This window comes from Pongo abelii, chromosome 6, assembly GCF_028885655.2.
Source record: "Pongo abelii isolate AG06213 chromosome 6, NHGRI_mPonAbe1-v2.0_pri, whole genome shotgun sequence".
NCBI classification, from domain to species: Eukaryota; Metazoa; Chordata; class Mammalia; order Primates; family Hominidae; genus Pongo; species Pongo abelii.
In genome coordinates, this window is record NC_071991.2 from 52,358,698 (window position 1) to 52,375,698 (window position 17,001).

At 37.2% G+C, this 17,001-nt stretch overlaps 1 pseudogene; it reads left to right on the forward strand.

Annotated features, from left to right (window-relative positions):
* LOC112134268 (protein C-mannosyl-transferase DPY19L1-like) overlaps positions 1-14,740 on the forward strand; it is a 78,084-nt pseudogene extending 63,344 nt beyond the window's left edge.
* Positions 14,741-17,001: the final 2,261 nt, after the last annotated feature.

A 17,001-nucleotide genomic window follows, 5' to 3' on the forward strand; every position in this document is an offset into this window, starting at 1 on the left:
CTTACTATTTTCTTATTTTATTTTACTTTTTAGAGTTTAAAATATTTATTTATTTATTTATTTTTTATTATACTTTAAGTTTTAGGGTACATGTGCACAATGTGCAGGTTAGTTACATATATATACATGTGCCGTGCTGGTGTGCTGCACCCATTAACTCGTCATTTAGCTTAGGGTATATCTCCTAAAGCTATCCCTCTCCCCTCCCCTCACCCTACAACAGTCCCCAGAGTGTGATGTTGCCCTTCCTGTGTCCATGTGTTCTCATTGTTCAGTTCCTACCTATGAGTGAGAATATGCGGTGTTTGGTTTTTTGTTCTTGTGATAGTTTACTGAGAATGATGATTTCCAATTTCATCCATGTCCCTACAAAGGACATGAACTCATCATTTCTTATGGCTGCATAGTATTCCATGATGTATATGTGCCACATTTTCTTAATCCAGTCTATCATTGTTGGACATTTGGGTCGGTTCCAAGTCTTTGCTATTGTGAATAGTGCCACAATAAACATACGTGTGCATGTGTCTTTATAGCAGCATGATTTATAGTCCTTTGGGTATATACCCAGTAATGGGATGGCTGGGTCAAATGGTATTTCTAGTTCTAGATCCCTGAGGAATCGCCACACTGACTTCCACATTGGTTGAACTAGTTTACAGTCCCACCAACAGTGTAAAAGTGTTCCTATTTCTCCACATCCTCTCCAGCACCTGTTGTTTCCTGACTTTTTAATGATTGCCATTCTAACTGGTGTGAGATGGTATCTCATTGTGGTTTTGATTTGCATTTCTCTGATGGCCAGTGATGGTGAGCATTTTTTCATGTGTTTTTTGGCTGCACAAATGTCTTCTTTTGAGAAGTGTCTGTTCATGTCCTTTGCCCACTTTTTGATGGGGTTGTTTGTTTTTTTCTTGTAAATTTGTTTGAGTTCATTGTAGATTCTGGATATTAGCCCTTTGTCAGATGAGTAGGTTGTGAAAATTTTCTCCCATTTTGTAGGTTGCCTGTTCACTCTGATGGTAGTTTCTTTTGCTGTGCAGAAGCTCTTTAGTTTAATTAGATCCCATTTGTCAATTTTGGCTTTTGTTGCCATTGCTTTTGGTGTTTTAGACATGAAGTCCTTGCCCATGCCTGTGTCCTGAATGGTAATGCCTAGGTTTTCTTCTAGGGTTTTTATGGTTTTCGGTCTAACGTTTAAGTCTTTAATCCATCTTGAATTAATTTTTGTATAAGGTGTAAGGAAGGGATCCAGTTTCAGCTTTCTACATATGGCTAGCCAGTTTACCCAGCACCATTTATTAAATAGGGAATCCTTTCCGCATTGCTTGTTTTTGTCAGGTTTGTCAAAGATCAGATAGTTGTAGATATGCAGCATTATTTCTGAGGGCTCTGTTCTGTTCCATTGATCTATATCTCTGTTTTGGTACCAGTACCATGCTGTTTTGGTTACTGTAGCCTTGTAGTATAGTTTGAAGTCAGGTAGCATGATGCCTCCAGCTTTGTTCTTTTGGCTTAGGATTGACTTGGTGATGCGGGTTCTTTTTTGGTTCCATATGAACTTTAAAGTAGTTTTTTCCAATTCTGTGAAGAAAGTAGTTGGTAGCTTGATGGGGATGGCATTGAATCTATAAATTACCTTGGGCAGTATGGCCATTTTCACGATATTGATTCTTCCTACCCATGAGCATGGAATGTTCTTCCATTTGTTTGTATCCTCTTTGATTTCATTGAGCAGTGGTTTGTAGTTCTCCTTGAAGAGGTCCTTCACATCCCTTATAAGCTGGATTCCTAGGAATTTTATTCTCTTTGAAGCAATTGTAAGTGGGAATTCACTCATGATTTGGCTCTCTGTTTGTCTGTTATTGGTGTATAAGAATGCTTGTGATTTTTGTACATTGATTTTGTATCCTGAGACTTTGCTGAAGTTGCTTATCAGCTTAAGGAGATTTTGGGCTGAGACAATGGGGTTTTCTAGATATACAATGATGTCATCTGCAAACAGGGACAATTTGACTTCCTCTTTTCCTATTTGAATACCCTTGATTTCCTTCTCCTGCCTAATTGCCCTGGCCAGAACTTCCAACACTATGTTGAATAGAAGTGGTGAGAGAGGGCATCCCTGTCTTGTGCCAGTTTTCAAAGGGAATGCTTCCAGTTTTTGCCCATTCAGTATGATATTGGCTGTGGGTTTGTCATAGATAGCTCTTATTATTTTGAGATATGTCCCATCAATACCTAATTTATTGAGAGTTTTTAGCATGAAGGGTTGTTGAATTTTGTCAAAGGCCTTTTCTGCATCTATTGAGATAATCATGTGGTTTTTGTCTTTGGTTCTGTTTATATGCTGGATTACATTTATTGATTTGCGTATATTGAACCAGCCTTGCATCCCAGGGATGAAGCCCACTTGATCATGGTGGATAAGCTTTTTGATGTGCTTCTGGATTCGGTTTGCCAGTATTTTATTGAGGATTTTTGCATCAATGTTCATCAAGGATATTGGTCTAAAATTCTCTTTTTTGGTTGTGTCTCTGCCCGGCTTTGGTATCAGGATGATGCAGGCCTCGTAAAATGAGTTAGAGAGGATTCCCTCTTTTTCTATTGATTGGAATAGTTTCAGAAGGAATGGTACCAGTTACTCCTCGTATCTCTGGTAGAATTCGGCTGTGAATCCGTCTCGTCCTGGACTCTTTTTGGTTGGTAAGCTATTGATTATTGCCACAATTTCAGAGCCTGTTATTGGTCTATTCAGAGATTCAACTTCTTCCTGGTTTAGTCTTGGGAGGGTGTATGTGTCGAGAAATTTATTTCTGCATTTCCATCTGTGGTACCGGGTTCATCTCACTAGGGTGTGCCAGACAGTGGGCGCAGGACAGTGGGTGCAGCACACCGTGCACGAGCCGAAGCAGGGCGAGGCATTGCCTCACTTAGGAAGCGCAAGGGGTCAGGGAGTTCCCTTTCCTAGTCAAAGAAAGGGGTGACAGATGGCGCCTGGAAAATCGGGTCACTCCCACCCCAATACTGCGCTTTTCCGACAGGCTTAAAAAATGGCGCACCAGGAGATTATATCCCGCACCTGGCTCAGAGGGTCCTACGCCCACGGAGTCTCGCTGATTGTTAGCACAGCAGTCTGAGATCAAACCGCAAGGCAGCAGCGAGACTCGGGGAGGGGTGCCCGCCATTGCCTAGGCTTGCTTAGGTAAACAAAGCAGCCGGGAAGCTTGAACTGGGTGGAGCCCACCACAGCTCAAGGAGGCCTGCTTGCCTCTGTAGGCTCCACTTCTGGGGGCAGGGTAGAGACAAACAAAAAGACAGCAGTAACCTCTGCAGATTTAAATGTCCCTGTCTGACAGCTTTGAAGAGAGCAGTGGTTCTCCCAGCACGCAGCTTGAGATCTGAAAAGGGGCAGACTGCCTCTTCAAGTGGGTCCCTGACCGCTGACCCCCGAGCAGCCTAACTGGGAGGCACCCCCCAGTTGGGGCAGACTGACACCTCACATGGCCCGGTATTCCTCTGAGACAAAACTTCCAGAGGAACGATCAGACAGCAGCGTTCGCGGTTCACAAAAATCCGCTGTTCTGCAGCCACCGCTGCTGGACCCAGGCAAACAGGGTCTGGAGTGGACCTCTAGCAAACTCCAACAGACCTGCAGCTGAGGGTCCTGTCTGTTAGAAGGAAAACTAACAAACAGAAAGGACATCCACACCAAAAACCCATCTGTACATCACCATCATCAAAGACCAAAAGTAGATAAAACCACAAAGATGGGGGAAAAAACAGAGCAGAAAAACTGGAAACTCTAAAAAGCAGAGCGCCTCTCCTCCTCCAAAGGAACGCAGCTCCTCACCAGCAACAGACCAAACTGGATGGAGAATGACTTTGACGAGTTGAGAGAAGAAGGCTTCAGATGATCAAACTACTCCGAGCTACAGGAGGAAATTCAAACCAAAGGCAAAGAAGTTGAAAACTTTGAAAAAAAATTTAGGCGAATGTATAACTAGAATAACCAATACAGAGAAGTGCTTCAAGGAGCTGATGGAGCTGAAAACCAAGGCTCGAGAAGTACGTGAAGAATGCAGAAGCCTCAGGAGCCGATGCGATCAGCTGGAAGAAAGGGTATCAGTGATGGAAGATGAAATGAATGAAATGAAGCCAGAAGGGAAGTTTAGAGAAAAAAGAATAAAAAGAAACAAACAAAGCCTCCAAGAAATATGGGACTATGTGGAAAGACCAAATCTACGTCTGATTGGTGTACCTGAAAGTGACGGGGAGAATGGAACCAAGTTGGAAAACACTCTGCAGGATATTATCCAGGAGAACTTCCCCAATCTAGCAAGGCAGGCCAGCATTCAGATTCAGGAAATACAGAGAATGCCACAAAGATACTCCTTGAGAAGAGCAACTCCAAGACACATAATTGTAAGATTCACCAAAGTTGAAATGAAGGAAAAAATGTTAAGGGCGGCCAGAGAGAAAGGTCGGGTTACCCACAAAGGGAAGCCCATCAGACTAACAGCGGGTCTCTCGGCAGAAACTCTACAAGCCAGAAGAGAGTGGGGACCAATATTCAACATTCTTAAAGAAAAGAATTTTCAACCCAGAATTTCATATCCAGCCAAACTAAGCTTCATAAGTGAAGGAGAAATAAAATACTTTACAGAGAAGCAAATGCTGAGAGATTTTGTCACCACCAGGCCTGACCTAAAAGAGCTCTTGAAGGAAGCGCTAAACATGGAAAGGAACAACCGGTACCAGCCGCTGCAAAATCATGCCAAATTGTAAAGACCATCGAGGCTAGGAAGAAACTGCATCAAGTAACAAGCAAAATAACCAACTAACATCATAATGACAGGATCAAATTCACACATAACAATATTAACTTTAAATGTAAATGGACTAAATGCTCCAATTAAAAGACACAGACTGGCAAATTGGGTAAAGAGTCAAGACCCATCAGTGTGCTGTATTCAGGAAACCCATCTCACGTGCAGAGACACACATAGGCTCAAAATAAAAGGATGGAGGAAGATCTGCCAAGCAAATGGAAAACAGGAAAAGGCAGGGGTTGCAATCCTAGTCTCTGATAAAAGAGACTTTAAACCAACAAAGATCAAAAGAGACAAAGAAGGCCATTACATAATGGTAAAGGGATCAATTCAACATGACTTACTATTTTCTATCTTCTTCCATTATCGTTTTATAAATTCCTAAATTCTTATAAAAAAATAGATAAAATTATTTCCAAAAAATTATTTTTCCATTATTTATTGTGGTAAAATACATGTAACTTAAAATTTACCACCTTAAGCATTTTTAATTATACAATTCAGTGATATTAAGTACATTCACATTGTTTTACAACCATCACCACCATCTATTTCCAGAACATTTTTCGTCTTGCAAAACTGATACTCTATACCCATTAAAGTCCTTATTCTTCCACCTTCCCAGCTCCTGGAAACCACCATTCTACTTTCTGTCTTTGTGATTTTGACTACTTTATGTATGTTATGTGAGTGAAATCATACAGTATTTGTCTTTTTGTAACTGGCCTATTTCAATTAGCCTACTGTCTCCAAGTTTCTTCTATGTTGAAGCATGTCAGAATTTCCTTCCTTTTAAAGGTAAATAATAGTCCATTGTGTGTACACACACACACGATTTTGCTTATCCATTGGATCTGTCCATGGATACTTGGATTCCATTGTGTGTACACACACACACACACACACACTAGATTTTGCTTATCCATTCAGCCTGTCCATGGATACTTGGATTCCATTGTGTGTACACACACACACACACACACACACACACACACACACGATTTTGCTTATCTATTCAGTCTGTCCACGGATACTTGGGTTACTTCAGTGTTTCAGCTATGGTAAATAATGCTGCTATGAACAAATATTTATTGAGATCTTGTTTTCAGTTATTTTGAGTATGTACCCAGAAGTGGAATTGCTGGATTGATCATATGGTAAATCTGTTTTTTAAGGAACTGCCAAACTTTTCCATAGTAGCGGTATATTTTACCTTCCTATAAACAGTGCACAAGGTTCTGTTTTCTCCATGTAATCACCAACATTTATTTTCTGCTCTTGTGATGGTAGCCATCCTAATAGGTATAAGGTGATATATCACTGCAGTTTTTGTTTCTTAATTAAAAATCTTTATTTTTCAGAGAAGTTTTAGGTTTATAGCAAATTTTTTTTTTTTTTGAGACGGATCTCGCTCTGTCACCCAGGCTGGAGTGCAGTGGCACGATCTCGGTTCACTGCAACCTCTGCCTCCTGGGTTCAAGTGATTCTCCTGCCTCAGCCTTCCAAGTAGCTGGGATTAGAGGCACGTGCCACCACACTCAGCTAATTTTTGTATTTTTAATAGAGATGGGGTTTCACCATGTTGGCCAGGCTGGTCTCGAACTCCTGACCTCATGTGATCTGCCCACCTCGGCCTCCCAAAGTGCTGAGATTACAGGCATGAGCCTCCACACCCAGCCAGGTTTATAGCAAAATTAAGCAGAAAGTACAGAGTTCCCATATACCCCCGCTCCCAACCATGCACAACATACCCCTCTATTGACATCCCGCACCAGAGTGGTACATTTGTTACAATTGATAAACCTACATCACACATCAGAATCACCCAAAGTCTGTAGTTTACGTTAGGCCTCACTTTTCTATGGGTGGTTGTTGTGTTTTGTTTTGTTTTTTGAGACAGGGTCTTGCTCTGTTGCCCAGGCTGGAGTTCAGTGGTGCAAACATGGCTCACCACAGCCTTGATCTCCTGGGCTCAAGGGATCCTTCTGCCTTGGCCTCCCAAAGTGCTAGGATTGCAGATGTGAGCCACCACAATTGGCCTGGATTTTGACAAATGTATAATGACATGTGTCAACCATGTAGTATCTTGTAGAACAGTTTCACAGCCATAAAGTTCCTCTGTGCTCCACCTATTCATCCCTCCTTCTCCCAACCCATGGCAACCACTGATCTTATTACTGTTTCCATAGTTTTGCCTTTTGTATAGTGTCATGTGTTTGGAACCGTACAGTATGTAGCCTTTTCATATTGGCTTCTTTCACTTAGTAAAAAGCAAATAAGTTTCCTCCAAGTCTTTTCATGGCTTGATAGCTCATTTCGATCTTGATTATTATTAACATTTTATTAACATTATATGGATGTACCACTGTTTATTTATTCCCCTATTGAAGAACTTGTTGGTTAACTCCAAGTTTGGGCAATTATGAATAAAGCTGCCGTAAACATCTTTATGCAGGTTTTTACATGGATGTTTCAGTTCATTTGAGTAAATACCAAGGAAAGTGATATTTGGATGGTATGGTGAGAGTATGCTTAGTTTTTAGGAAATTGCCAAACTGTCTTCCAAAGTGGCCATACCATTTTGCATTACCTCCAGCAATAAATGAGAGTTCCTGCTGCTTCACATCCTTGTCAGCATTTGGTGATGTCATGGTGGATTTTGGCCAGTTTAATAGATGTGTAATGGTATCTCATTGTTTTAATTTGGTTGAACATCTTTTAATATGCTTTTCTTTTGCCATCTGTGTATCTTTTTTGGTGAAGTGTCTATTAAGATCTTTTGCTTATTTTTCCTTGGGTTGTTCATTTTCTTATTGTCGAGTTTTAAGAATTCTTTGTATATTTTTGATAACAGTCCCTTATCAGATGTGTCTTTTGCAGATACCTTCTCTCAATCATTGTCCTGTCTTTCACAGAGCAGAAGTTTTTGATTTTAATGAAGTTCAGCTTATCAATCATTTCTTTCATAAATTGTACCTTTTTGTTTAAGAAGTCATCACCATACCTAAGGTCATCTAGGTTTCCTCCAATGTTATCTTCTAGGAGCTTTATAGTTTTGCAGTGTGCTTTTGGATCTGTTGTCTGTTTTGAGTTAATTTTCATGAAGGGTGTAAAGTCTATGTCTAGATTTATTTTTTTGTATGTGGATCTCTAGTTGTTCCAGCACCATTTGTTGAAAGGACTATTTTTGCTCCACTGTATTGCCTTTGCTCCTTTGTCAAATATCAGTTGACTATATATGTGAGTCTATTTCTGGGCTCTATATTTTGTTCCCTTGATCTGTTCATGTCTTCTTTCACAAATACCACACTGTCTTGATTACAGTAGCTTTATAGTAAGTCTTGAAGTGGGGTAGTGTCAGTTCTCTGACTTTGCTCTTCTTCAGTATTGAGTTGGCTCTATACTGGGTTGTTTATATCTCCATATAGACTTCAGAATCACTTTATTGACAATTTCCTAGGCTCATGATTGGGATTGTGCTGAATCTATAGATCAAGTTGGGAAGAACTGGCATCTTGACAATATGGAATCTTCCTGTACATGGAATAACTTCATGTATTTATAAAGTTCTTTGATTACTTTCATTGAAGTTTTGTAGTTTTGCGCAGATAGATTTTTTACATAGTTAAATTTGTATCTAAGTGCCTTATTCTGGGAATTCAGGAATGTGTTGATATTAGAAATTCTATTAATATGATTTATCACATTGAGAAGTTTAAAAAAATCCATAATAGGCTGGGCACGGTGGCTCACGCCTGTAATCCCAGCACTTTGGGAGGCCCAGGCAGGCGGATCACAAGGTCAGGAGATCGAGACAATCCTGGCTAACACAGTGAAACCCTGTCTCTACTAGAAGTACAAAAAATTAGCTGGGTGTGGTGGTGGGCACCTGTAGTCCCAGCTACTTGGGAGGCTGAGGCAGGAGAATGGTGTGAACCCAGGAGGCGGAGCTTGCGGTGAGCCAAGATTGTGCCACTGCACTCCAGCCTGGGCGACAGAGCGAGACTCTGTCTCAAAAAAAAAAAAAAAAATCCATAATATAATAATACCTTTGATACTGTAAAGGTATTTGATAAAAGTCAACATCTATTTTTGGTATTTAAGACCATAATCAAGTAAAAATAGATGGATATTTCATTGAAATTTAAGATACCCACACCTCAAAACAAAAACTAGTATCACATAAAATGATGAAGCAATAGAACAATTTCCTATTTCCCTTAATGCCAGAAGCATGATAAATATGCCTACTGCCTCACTTATTACTTAACATTGTTGCAGAAATATCAGCTAATACAGTTGACTAAAAAATAATTCAAAGGAAGATGTAAAAATATCATTGTTTGTAGTTGATATCGTTTTGAATACTTGAGAAATCCAAATAAACTGCTACTAGAAACAATGAAATATTCATTGATGCATATTTAATATAATTTTTCTATATACAAACAATCAGAAAATATGAAGATTCTTGATACAACAGCAGGAAAAATAATATGCTTTAGAATAAACTTAAGAAAATATGCAGGATCTATAGAAAGAAAACCGTACTTGCTAATGCATGTAAAAGAAGATTTAAAGAAATGGAAGGAACATGTATTGCTTTGGGATATAAAGATTCAATGTTGAACAGATATAACTATAAATAACATACGTTACTGAATAAAGTAATTTTAATAAAAATTTTAGTTTTTGAAACTTAAGCTGATTCTGAAATTCACATTGAAATTGATATATATGGATCAAAAATAAAACTTCTAGAAGAAAATATGGATTATTTTATTTTTAGTGCCTTTTTAAATGATAGATAAATCCAAAGACCTAAAGGAAATGAAAGATACATTTGCTAACATAAATATTTAGAAAATAACCATAATGCAAAAAATACCACAAAGGTCAAAAATGAACTGAGAAAAATATTTACAATATGTTTACTTGATAAGGAGCTATGTTCTTTTTGTGTGTGTATATATATATATACTTTAAGTTCTGGGATACATGTGCAGCAAGTGGAGGTTTGTTACATAGGTATACACGTGCCATGGTGGTTTGCTGCACCCATCAACCTGTCATCTACATTAGGTATTTCTCCTAATGCTATCCCTCCCCTAGCCCCCCACCCCCAATAGGCCCCAATATGTGATGTTCCCCTCCCTGTGTCCATGTGTTCTCATTGTTCAACTGACACTTATGAGTGAGGACAAGCGGTGTTTGGTTTTCTGTTCCTGTGTTAGTTTGCTGACAATGATGGTTTCCAGCTTCATCCATGTCCCTGCAAAGGACTTGAACTCATCCTCTTTTCATAGCTGCATAGTATTCCATGGTGTATATGTGCCACATTTTCTTTATCCAGTCTATCATTGATGGGCATTTGGGTTTGTTCTAAGTCTTTGCTATTGTGAATAGTGCTGCAATAAACATATGTGTGCATGTATGTTTATAGTAGAGTGATTTATAATCCTTTGTGTATATACCCAGCAATGAGATTGCTGGGTCAAATGCTGTTACTGGTTCTAGATCCTTGAGGGAATCCTTACACTATCTTCCACAATAGTTGAACTAATTTACACTCTCACCAACAGTGTAAAAGTGTTCCTATTTCTCCACATCCTCTCCAGCATCTGTTGTTTCCTGACTTTTTAATGATCACCATTCTAACTGGTGTGAGATGGTATCTCATTGTGGTTTTGATTTGCATTTCTCTAATGACCAGTGATAATGAGCTTTTTTTTTCATATGTTTGTTGGCCGCATAAATGTCTTCTTTTGAGAAGTGTCTGTTCATATCCTTTGCCCACTTTTTGATGGAGTTGTTTGTTTTTTTCTTGTAAATTTGTTTAAGTCCCTTGTAGATTCTGGATATTGGGGCTATGTTCTGTAATATATGAAGAGAGCTATTAAGGAAAATAATGAAAGCCCAATAGACAAATGGGCGGTGGGAATAAGCAGTTCACACATACACACAAGACAACATAACCAGCAAATAGAATAAAAGGTGCTGTGTCTCATCTACTGTTAAAAGAATGGAAAAGTGAAACAATGAGGTAACATTTTTTCTCCACTGGATTGGCAGATATTTAAAAGAATAATACAGTGTTGCCAGAATATATATCCATAGGAACTTTCCTGCTCAGTTGGTGGGAAGGTGAAGTGGCACAGTTTTTGTAGGCCAATTTGTCAATATTTGTATTGAATTTAAAAATGTGTATATCCTTGATCCATCAGTTTCACTTCTAGTAATTTATTCATAAATGTACTGACATGTACATAAGGTATACACATAAGGATGTCTATCATAGCAGTGTTTTTATTAGGAAGATCCAAACAAAACAAAATAGAAGTGGAAAGCTCTTAAGTGTTTCGCAGTATTCGGAGGACTAGTTAAATAAATTAGGGTACATCTATGGAATAGAATACTTTTTCCACTTCTTAAGCAGAATGTATTAGATTGGCTTGCATGCATATGGAAAGCTCTCTGAAACATATTACGAATAAAAGCAAGAAATAGTATGGCTTTTGGGGTAAGTGTCCGTTTGTGGTTTAACAAAATACATAAACTAGAATTTATACATGTTGTCTAGAAGGATGCACAGAAAACTGTTGATGATGATTATCTCTGGGAGCTTGAAGTGTGGGATGGAGAATGGGCTGTTTTAATCTTATAGTCCCTTTTGAATAGTTTGAATTCTGTTTATTATGGGCATGTACAATTTTCACAATAAAAAACAAAGGTTTTTTGTTTTATGTGCATTACTTACATTTTTTTCTTGGATTTTTTTCCAGATTTCTCTTGCACTTTGTTTTGTTGTGATGTTTGGGAACTCAATGTTATTATGCTTATTCTTCGGTAATTATTTGGGTAAGTATTCCTTACTTATATGGCTGTTTTTGAAACTAATGGTTTAACAATTTCTTCTTCACTGGCTTAGGATTCATGAGGGTTTTCTGTAGGAACCATCTTGAGTGTCTTACTGAATATTCTAGATGTGATAGTGTTTAAGTACTCACTTTTAAAACAGGAAAAAAAACAATGAAAAATTAGTATCATTTCAGAAAGATTTCTATGCTTTCTTCTCCCTTCCTCCTTTCCATTTTTATCCTACTCCTGCTCCACTTTTTGAACCCCTTTCCTCGAACTGCAATCTTGTAACAGCCTCCCCTCTTCATTCCACTGTGGTCAGAAGATCAGGGCCTTGGTTACTTAGGGGTTTTATTTTTTTTTTTTTTGGTTTGTTTTGTTTTTTGCCCCTTGTCTACTTGTATAGACTTATTCAGAAGGTTTAAGTAAGGTGATGATTCAATTTTATATTGTTAAATCACTACCAAGAACAGCTTTAGATTATGGAGAGATTATTTTACAGAATTAGAACAAATAGATGGAAGGTCATCTAATTCTTTCTGCTACATTTGGCGGGATGACTTTGTTTTTTTTATTTTGTTTTGTTGTGTTTTTTTTTTTTTTTAAGACGGAGTTTTGCTCTCATTGCCTACACTGGAGTGCAATGGCGCAATCTCGGCTCACTCTGCCTCCCAGGTTCAAGCGATTCTCCCGTCTCAGCCTTCCGAGTAGATGGGATTACAAGCATATGCCACCATGCGTGGCTAATTTTGTATTATTAGTAGAGACAGGGTTTCTCCATGTTGGTCAGGCTGGTCTCGAACTCCCGACCTCAGGTGATCTGCCTACCTCGGCCTCCCAAAGTGCTGGGATTACAGGTGTGAGCCACTGCGCCCGGCTGGCAGGATGACTTTGTAAGTCTAAAAGTCTTCTGAAATTTAAAGACTGCCTTTTTTTTTTGGTGGGTTTCCATTAAAATGTTTTGCAAACTTGTTATTCCTTATGTTTAAAGTGCATGTGCTTTAGTTTCCCGATGACTTTAAAAGCATATTGCATTGTCTTAATTGGAATGTATTCTACTTCTTGAGTAATTAAGTTACTCAGATCATTTGGGGTTTCTTAATTTCTAGAAGCCATTACATTTGAAACCTCCATTTTCATTTATTTTACAAATAATATTTATTTAAAAATCCATTTCTCAAAAATATGCCTCTTTTGAGACTCTTTTGAGTCTGGGCCACCATCCTTTTCAGGTTGTGCCTTGAGTATACTTAGCTACAGAAATTAGCAATTAGCATGATGCTATATTTTCAGCAGCAACAACAAGAAAAATCATAACTTTGGGATTAATAAGTATAGTTCTTCAGTTGTGTGTCAAAGTGACAAAGTACTCAGTTGTATATTTTACATATGTACTTTGTCATGTACTGCTATCACCTAGGATAAAGTACATGAATCTTGGTACTATGGACAGGGAAACCATTGAATCAAATATTACATATAAATAAAATCTTATTTAAGTACATTTTGTAGGAAATTTCTCTTCAGTTCTATATGTCAGGTATGCTGCCAGATGCTTCACACTGAGGTGCATCTTAGATATGAATTAAGCATATTTATGTATATCCCATATATTTTGGTGTATAAAAATAAATGATAACAGGGAATACAGCATGTTTGTGCATATTTAACTATAAATACACATTTACATATATTTATAATTAATCACTTTGAAACCTGAATTGTATCACATTTTGTATTCTCAGGTATTCAGAAACTTCCAAAAAGATTTAATTTGGTTTCAAGTATTTATGTTGTGATCTCTAATCATATTTTTGCCATGTTTGAAGTAGTTTTAGCTCCCCAAGGGTAATACAGTTTGGGAGCGTTACTACCTGAAAATACTTAAGATTTGACAAGAGAAGTATTCAGTTGATCCATTAACATTTCATTTGTTGTTTACCCTAAGAGTCAGTAATTTTTAGCTAAAGGAAAATCTTATGGCTGTATGACTACTGTCCAAAATTCTGAAAATGTTATATACCTCGTGGCTCAGAGATAAATCAGATATGTCAAATCAGTCATAGACATTTACATATGGTGATTCCTTTTTCAACTTTAAAAAGTCACGCTTTCACCTAATTTACTTTGGATAATAGGGCTATACCTTGAAGTCACTGACTATAGAAATGAGCATGTGGATGGTATGTGGAAAGTTGACTGTGTGCTAAATTTTAGATACTTGAGTATCTTATTATTTAGAAGAATTTTTTGGTACTTGAATTTATGTTTATAAGTATTAACTGTGTATACTATGTTATTTCTCTCTACTCAGGGTATTCTGGCAATGAAACCACATTTCCTGATAATAAATGTATCTGAACTTAGTTTATGGGTAAGAATCAATCTATTTTAATGTTTATGTTTTTTCTTCTCTAAAATATATCATTGGTTTTATGTTTTACTTTTAAGAAAATGATCTGTGTAATTCAGGGGATCCAACAGTTTTATAGTATATTAGGGCTCAATTTTAATGTACCAAATTGCCCTTTTTATGAAACAAGTTAAAGTTAATCCTGGGTATGCAGTTAAAAAATTCCAGTTTTATTTATTACTCATGTTTCATCTGAGAAACAGTGCATGTATAAGAAACTTTTAAAGGGAATTTAACTGCAGTGGTTGTGTAAATCTTCTATAAAATATATTAATTTTGATAAGATTGTATGACTATATTTTTATTTTTAGTTACTGTCCCTTGATTTTGAGCAACATGCTTGATTTTAAAATGAGATGCATTTTCTAGCATTTCCTCTTGTAGATAGTAATATGTTTTTCATGTATGATTAAAGCATTTATTTTTTTCTTCCTAGCCTATGTCTATGGAATATGAAGCATCAAAGTTATTTTTGTTTTCTTTTTTTAGGTTATTCAAGGATGTTTTTGGTTATTTGGAACTGTCATACTTAAATACTTGACACCTAAAATTTTTGGTATTGCAGATGACATAAGTGCATTTTTTGCTTAAACTTGAAAGACTTGAAAAGAATCGAGTAGGCTAAGAATAAATTGAGTTATTCAAGTATCACTATTAAATGAAATTCTAGGATGAAGTCTGTTCACCTATTATTTTATGTATTTAATATAATAGAAAGTAAATGTAATTGTATATAGATTTTTGTTCTCCAAAATTAGTTTCTTAAAACAATCTCTTATTTTACTGGTCCTTCTATATCACTAAAATTTTAAAATTTTAAAACAGGAAAACTCTAGAGATTAAAGATCGAATTTTAAGGTCTATACAGTCATTTTTCTCTAGCTTCTTTGTAACTGGTAAAGACACCATCTTCAGAGCCTTAACTGGAGGTCGTATTATAGTCTCATTCTTTTTTCTCCCCAGTTTTCAAGTCATTACTTGTAAAAGGCTTTTATAAGCCTTTATAGATAATTTAATCCAAGTTAGTCTTATTTAAAGAAGATTTTTGTTTGTTTTTGGTATTAGAGTAGAAGGGAAGATAAAATGGAGAAGTCTGTCTTATAATTTTAAGGATTCTCCTTGTCCATAATTGCTTTGCCTATTTTATTTTGGTGTTTTAATCAGCACATCCTAAGTCAGGAGGCTATCAAAGATTTAATTTAAAAAAGCAGCACAAGAACCAACATGGAAAAAATAAACTACTTTTTTTCCTATAATTTATTTTTATTGGTGATTTTCTTCTTTCTGTACTAGATTAATGCTATGGTTTTGAAACTGGGTTATGTGAAGTCCTAGGACTTCCCAGGACTCTTCCCTGAGGGCTGTCTACTCCCGCATCTCCTAGCCTCTCTTTTACCCAGGGCAGTTTAACCTTAATTTCTTTCATATAGGTTTTCATAAGAACAAGGGCTGTTTTTGCTTAAAAGATTGAAAACACATGGACCATTAAATGGGTGGTCTACAATCTGTGGAAAGATTTTTAAAACTTTAAAACTATAGTTGAAAATGTATTCATTCATTCATTCAGTACCTCCTGTGTGTCTGACAGTGGAAAGTATCCTAGAGATACAAAACTGAGTAAGGTATGGTCTAGCGGAAAATTCGGAAAATAGGAACAATTCCTAGCAGTTATAATACAGTGTAATAAAGGCTATGATAAAAAATGAAGTACAGAGTGCTGCAGGAATACACAGGAGGAGCATCAGGAAAGGATCCTGGAAGTCAGTTGTGAGGATGAGAGCAGAAAGGTGGGTGAGTCAGCCAGTATGCAGAGCATGAGCAGGAAGACAAGTGAAATAACCCTAGTCCTGCATTTATGGAATCTGTTTTCCTCACTGGGGGAACATGAACCAGTTAAGGTATTAATTCAAGTTAAAGTAATTGTTGTCATTTTCTGTCATAGCCTAAAATTATGCCAGGGCCAAAAAAACATGCTATAAACTATGTTATTTGCAAATTGGAAATAACTTAGTTGTAACTTTAGTATTTTTAGAAATACGTAACGTTGATCAAGGGCATTGGCTCATAAATTCTTAATTTTGACATTGGTTAAAGGAAGAGAGTGGCAAGGCTACCCAGCCTTTCATTTCCTACTGAGTTCTCTACTTTTACTGATAGTGCCTCTGAGCATAGGTTTTTAGCTGTCCGCCCCAAATCAGGTCAGCCTGCTCTAGTAGTAAAGGTTCTTTTTATACTAGTCATACTCCATCCCGCCCCCTTCAAAAGAACTATTTCACTAACAGTATGGGGGAGATGGGGGTGGTGCCGAGGTGGATGGGAGCAAACTAGGTAAAAATGCCACAGACTCCCACTGTTTTTACCCAGAGTTTCTCAGTTTTTTATGAATGAATGCTTCCCACGTTGTTGTTTCCTTTTGGTTAATTTCTAGAACCCGATGTGAGTGTTTTTTGAAATAATTTTGTCCAACTTTAAAGTTGTTTTGGAGAATGGGAGATACCAGTTTCTTAACTCGGCCGTATTTGGAAGTCGACACATTTTTTGATATATGAGTGTTGATCTAGCTTGTATCCTGGGATAAACCTCACCTGCTCAAATGTAGTATTTCTTTTCTATATTGCTGTATTTGATTGGCTATTATTTTTAAGGATTTTCATCTATTATTCATGAGGAATATTTGTTGTAGTTTTCTTTTCTTGTAATGATTTTGTCTGGTTTTGGTTTCAGGGTAATGTCATCTCCTAAAATTATTTGCAAGTGTTCTGTCTCCTGTTTTCAGAGAGATTTTTGTGTAGAATTGGTATTATCTCTTCTTTAAGTGTTTGGTAGAATTTGGCAGTGAAGTCCTCACGGCCTGGAGCTTTCTTTGTGGGTAGGTTTTTTACTACAAATTCAATTTCATTA